This window comes from Micromys minutus (assembly GCF_963924665.1).
Source record: "Micromys minutus genome assembly, chromosome: 6".
Lineage (NCBI taxonomy): Eukaryota > Metazoa > Chordata > Mammalia > Rodentia > Muridae > Micromys > Micromys minutus.
The window spans coordinates 58,155,109-58,161,843 of NC_137975.1; positions in this window are offsets into that span (position 1 = coordinate 58,155,109).

Genomic DNA, 6,735 nt, shown 5'->3' on the forward strand with positions numbered 1-6,735 from the left:
AACTCAAAAGGGACTTGACATTGGCCACAGATATTGTCTTGAGTAACAAACTATTACTTATCTTTAACCATGGCAACTCTTATAATGGATAACATTTAATTGGTGCTGGCTTACAGTTTACGGGTTTATTCCATTGTTGTCAAGGTGGGAAACATGGGGGCATGCAGAAAGACATGGTACTGAAGAGGTAGCTGAGAGTTCGAGAGGTCTACCTCTGGATCTGCAGGCAGCAGGAATTGATTTAGAATAGTAGGCCTAGCTTGAGCATCTGAGACCTCAAAGTGACATACTTTCTCCAACAAGACCACCCATACTCTGGCAAGGTCACACCTTCCAATAGTGCCAATCCCTAGGAGCCTTTAGGGGCCTTTTCATTCAAATTAACACACTAATTGAGAATGTTCAGGGTTTCTACCACCATGCACAAAACATATCAACCTACTTTATTAGTTTGCAAGTCAGATTAAAATATCAGATTTATAATATTCTTGACAGTTATTTGGAGAAAATTCAGGAGAGGGAAGAAAGAATAGTTGTGGTAGAATGGTAGTATTAGGTGCTATTTCCTTCCTTTCTTTTCTGAAACAGGGCTTCTCTACAAACCTCTGGATGTTCTAGAACTTAACATGTCAACGAGGCTGACCTTAAACTCACAGAGATCTGCTTCCTGAAAACTGGGTTTAAGGTCTGAGCAATTATGCCTGGCTGTGTTTCCTTTTTTTATACACAATATTTTTATTAATTCTTTGGGAATGTCAACATGCATATTATACACTGTGATCATGTTTATTCTTTTCACTTCTAATTTCTCCTAGAGCCACACTAACCTAGCCTAACTTCTTGTATTCTTTTACATCTTTCATTAAATAATGTTGGAACCGACTGAGCGTAGTTTGTACTGCCTATACACTCAGCATAATTCACCTACCAGGGGTCACACACTTAATATAAACTCCTTGTTCCTCCCCAAACCAGCCATCACCTATCAGTAGGTCATCAGCTAAGGGTGGGCACCAGAGGTAGAGCAATGATGTTCCACTGAAACCTGACTAGGAACAGTAATTATATTCACCAGACCGTAGTGAATATGTAAGCGTTTGCCTCATGTATCAAGTGGGAAAGGCCTCTATGAGATTATGTTTTGAAGGCTACTATCATTCTATTTTATATTACCCACTACTTGGCTCACTCCTTTTATCATTACAGTTTAGATTTTTATTTAAGATACTGTGTCATCACCTTTCATTGTTATTGTAGATAATCCTTGTATCCAACTGTCTTATTTTATTTTATTTTTTTTTTGGAATTCCTCTCTTATTTAGGTGCATCTTTATTATTTATTTTTCCGAGACCAACAGCTCAGTTGCATGTTTTATTGTTTAAAGCAAGGGCTATGTCATAGCTTGCTTACAATTTCATGCTGTATGTGTTACTTTCAGAGTTTGTAGTTTATTTTCTAGTTCCTCAGTTGCTTTGGAGGAACCTCTGTAGTCATGAAGCATAGTCCATTCATTAGAGAAGTATGCCAGTCTATTTTACATAGTGAAAGATGGCCATGCTAAAATTTTTCATCATTGTAGAGGAATTTTAATCCAGCAACATGGTTGCTCTGGCAAGGGATCATATCTAAAGATATGGCCTGGCTTAAAATGCAGACTCACCCTGGATCATAGTATGATATGGTTGGAATACAGATATGCCTTTGTACACATCTAACAATGAGAGTGTCTTAGTCAGGGTTCCTATTCCTGCACAAACATCATGACCAAGAAGCAAGTTGGGGAGGTAAGGGTTTATTCAGCTTACACTTCCACATTGCTGTTCATTACCAGAGGAAATCAGGACTGGAACCCAAGCAGGTCAGGAAGCAGGAACTGATGCAGAGGCCATGGAGGAATGCTACTTACTGGCTTGTTTCCCATGGCTTGCTCCGCTTTTTTCTTATAGAATCCAGGTCTACCAGCCTAGGAATGGCACCACCCACAATGGGCTGGGCCCTCCCCCCTTGATCACTAGTTGAGAAAATGCCTTCCAGCTGGATCTCATGGAGGCATTTCCTCAACTGAGGCTCCTTTCTCTGTGATAACTCCAACTTGTATCAAGTTGGCACAAAACCAGCCTGTCCAGAGAGTAAGGTTTGTTTATAAAAAGAAACAGTCATATTTGTAAAATGATGTCTAATTGAGGAGCAGACAAAGCGATAGATCAGAGAAAGCTTTGACAAAATGAGCCAGAGATAGTATGTGCCCAACTCTCATGAGAACAGACAGGAAAGAGAAGTGAGTTAGGAGAAATGTGCAGAGAGAGAGAGAGAGAGAGAGAGAGAGAGAGAGAGAGAGAGAGAGAGAGAGAGAGAGAGACAGAGAGAGAGACAGAGACAGAGACAGAGAGAGACAGAGATTGGGGGGGGAGATATGGGTCTGTGGGAGTATTATGTGAATAGTTTTTACAGAGACAGGTTGCAGGTGAAAACAGCACAAGCCACAAGCGAGGGAATTGAGAGGACCAGAAGATTAGAACAGATAGCCAGAGTTAGTTTGAGGTCAAGCAGGGCAACTCAGTAAGAAGCTAAGAGAAGAAAGTTTGAATCAGTCATCATGGAGAGGAGTTTTGGCCAGAACAGCTGAATTGAACTAGCCAGCCAAGGACCCAGGTTCAATTCCAAGCAACTCATAGCTATCTGTAATTCCAGTTCTAAGTGATCTGACATTCTTACTCAGACACATAGGCAAAGCACCAATGCACATGAAATGAGAATAAAATGTAAAAAAAAAAAATGCTGTATTGCTATTTTAGATTGTTTTCTCTTCTATGAGTGCAATAGAGAAAGAAGTCTTGAAGAGAAGGCTGGCTACTAATAAAATCCTTACATAAAAGTAGAAGAGATTGTGGATTGATGTTAAAGTAATGCATGATTGGACAGTGGAGAGGTAGGTGGAGAAAAGGTAGGAAAACCGAAGAGGAGCAGAGATTGGGAGGAGAATCAAGATGGAGTCAGAGAATGTAGACCTAGTTCCAGGTGGACTTAATCAGTGATAGCTAGATATGAATTTTTGGGGGGTTTCTATAGGTCGTTTTTATCTCATATAGAAGGGCAGTTGTGTCTTTGTCTATTGGAGGTAATATTACTGTGTAGAGGGTTTGTAGGTTGAGAGTTAGATATATAAAGCTGTATAAAAAGCTATTGGGCACATGTTTGTGCCAGGATGTGAGGTAATGAAACAGGCCTGGGCAGAAGCACCAGGGTGGGTGGAGTGAACTGCCTGGGAAGGGAATCTCATAGACTGAGTGACAGAGTCCATGTGTATGACTCCAACTAGAGCGAGACCTAGAGAGCCTGCTGAGGTGGGAAGGGGTGGTAGGGAGAGGGAGCACCTTCATGGAGGCAATGGGAGGGGGAGGGGAAATGAGATTGTGGGAAAGGGATAACATCTGAAATGTAAATACAACAAAATTCCAATTAAAAAAAGAAAAAAAGATAAGCCATCCATTTTTAATATTTACTACAACAGGTGGTGCACCAACTTGTTAGGCAAGAATCCACTAAAACTTTTACAGCTATCATCTCAAGGGTTAGAGAGAAAAAAGTTTTATTTTCTAAGCTAGAGGGGGACAATGCCATTTTGAGTCACGTGATGTCTCAAGCCTGGGGACCTTAAACAAAAGAAACACAGAGGCAGCCACTGCTGACAGACCATGGATGTCCTGCTGTGGAAAGGCAGGTTAACACAGATTGAAATACTTTAGACTAACAGTATTGTTAAATAAATGTAATCGAAGCTGGTTTAGAATTAGATATTTGTTTGTTTTAAAGATGGTATACAGAATTAATGATCAAATCAAGTTTTTTTTTTTTTTTTTAGTTATAAGAAGAGACTACAGATTACACAGTTTACCCAAATTGTGTGGGAATTTTCACCTGTGGTTCAGAACTAAGATAAAAATCTGTACACAAGTCAGAGTGAATACAGACAGTATTAGGGAAGTTATTAATAAATAAACATCTGACACTCCAGGCCCAGAGAAGGACAGAAATACTTTTGACTAAAGTCCTAGTTTTACAGAGTTCTTTAGTAAATATATGAAAAGTTGGTTCAAACTTAAAGAAAATTAGTCACTGACTCGAAGAGAAATGTTTTAATTAAAAATAGCCAAAAGTATTCAAGGCTTAATAGTTCAGAAATGCTTTTTGTAGTTAGATGGCTTTCAAAAATGTCAAAAATTCATAAATTATGACATTTAATATCTTTTGTTGAGACATATCTGCTCCTTGCAGTTCCCCTTTGGTGAAAAATAAAGAAATTGAACATCTCTACCTCAAGGTGAGGTATACTTTGTGGCTAGGCAGTCACTAGGCAGAAACTGACGATTTCATCTACAGACTAATGCTGTCCAGAAAGGGATACTTTAAGCAGAATAGCTGACTGATATTTTTTGCTGAACCAAAATTATCAGCCCTTCAAGATTTCTGCATTTTAAGTCTGTTCATGATCCTGGGCCAGAAGGCCAAAGACTTACGTATTGCTAACAGGGGACTGCGAGTGGAAATTTGTCTACAACCTCTTTCAGCTCTAGAAACCATATTAGGCTTCCTATGTTTTCAGGTATTTGGCAATTCTCAGATTTCTAACAAAATTGAAGATTATTTTAGTTTTATAGCCTACCCAGGATAATTAACTTTAAAAAATAGTGGTCATTTAAAATATTTTCAGGTGGTAATAGTTATACACAGCTTACATTTAAAGGTTAAGATTTAAAAAAAGTAAACAGAGAGGGTGATATGTGGATTGATGTTAAGGTGATACATGAATGGACAGTGGCGAGGTAGATGGGGGAAAGGTAGGAAAACGGGAGAGGAGCAGATATTGGGAGGAGAATCAAGATGGAGGCAGCAAAAGCAGACCTAGATCCAGGTGGACCTAATCAGTGATAGGTAGATATGAATATTTTAGGGGTTTCTATAGATGCCACCTCACACCAATCAGAATGGCTAAGTTAAAAAACTCAGGTGACAGCAGATGCTGTCGTGAATGTGGAGAAGGAGGAACATTTCTCCATTGCTGGTGGGACTGTAAACTGGTACAACCACTCTAGAAATCAGTCTGGCGGTTCCTCAGAAAATTGGACATAGTACTACCTGAGGATCCAGCTATACCACTCTTGGGCATATACTCAAAACAAGCTTCAACATCTAACAAGGACACATGCTCAACCATGTTAATATCAGCCTTATTTATAATAGCCAGAAACTGGAAAGAACCCAGATGTCCTTCAACAGAGGAATGGGTACAGAAATTATGGTACATATACACAATGGAGTACTGCTCAGCTATCAAATACAATGACTTCATCACATTCCTAGGCAAATGTATGAGGCTTGAAGCTATCATCCTGAGTGAGGTAACCCAGTCACAAAAGAGCACTCACAGTTTATACTTTCTTATAAGTAAATACTAGCCCCAAAATCTTGGAATACTCAAGAAACCATCCACAGAACTTGTGAAGCTCAAAAGGAAGGAAGGCAAGAAGGTGGATGCCTCAGTCTCTCTTCGAAGGAAGGACAAAATGTTCATGGGAGGAAATCAAGGGACAAGTAGTGAAGCAGGGATTGGAGAAAAGATCACCCAGAGACTGCCTCACCTGGGCCTCACCATATGTGCCCAATAAACCCAAGCACTATTGCTGATGCCAAGTAGTGCTTACTGGCAAGAACCTGATATGGATGCCTCCTCAGAGTTTCTTCCAGAGCCATCCTGATACAGAGGAGAATACTTGCAGCTAATTGTCAGACTGAACACGAGAACAGCAATGAAGGACTAGAGAAAGGACTGATGGAGCTGAAAGGGACTACAACCCCACGGGAAGAGCAAAATTATCAACTATCCAAACCCACCACAGCTTTCAGGGACTAAACACCAACCAATAAGTTCACATGGAAAGACTCATGGCCCCAGGTGCAGATGAAGCAGAGAATAGCATTTTATGAAATCAATGGGAGCAGAGACCTTCGGTCCAGGGAAGGCTTGTTTTCCCAGTGTAGGGGAACACTAACGTGCTGTGGTGGGAGAGGTTGGTAGGGAGAGGAAGCACCTTCATGGATGCAGTGGGAGGGGAAGGGGAGATCGGATTGTGGGAAAGGGATAACATCTGAACTGTAAGTGAAAAAAGAAAGAAAGAACAAAAAAGAAGATCAGTTGTGTCTTTGTCTATTAGATGTAATCCTACTGTGTAGAGAGTTTGTATACTGATATATATTTTATATAGTTTGATATATAAACATGTATAAATAGCTATCAGGCCTTTGAGTCATGTTTGTGCTGGGTGGTGCGGCAAAGAAACATGCCGAGACTGTGGTATTCCACCTGGGACAACAGCAACAGGGCAGGTGGAGTGAACCACCTGGGAAGGGAATCATGTGGAGAAGGCGGTTTTCTAGACCTAGTGACAGAATCCGTGCGCTTGGCTCCATACTAAAGCAGTGCCCATGGAGTGAGACTGTGGGGTCCGATAAAGAGTTAAGCCATCTGTTTAAATATTTACTGAAGCAAGAGATATTCTTCCTAACTTCTGTGCAAATCTCAGTTGAATATAGGAAAAACAGAAAACTATAACATAAGGAAAACTATTAACAAGGAGAAACAAAAGCCTATGGGATATATGAGAATTGTTGTCAGCTATACATTTCCCAAAGCATAAATATCTAGACAATTAAAAGAACTGAAAATCAAAGTAATA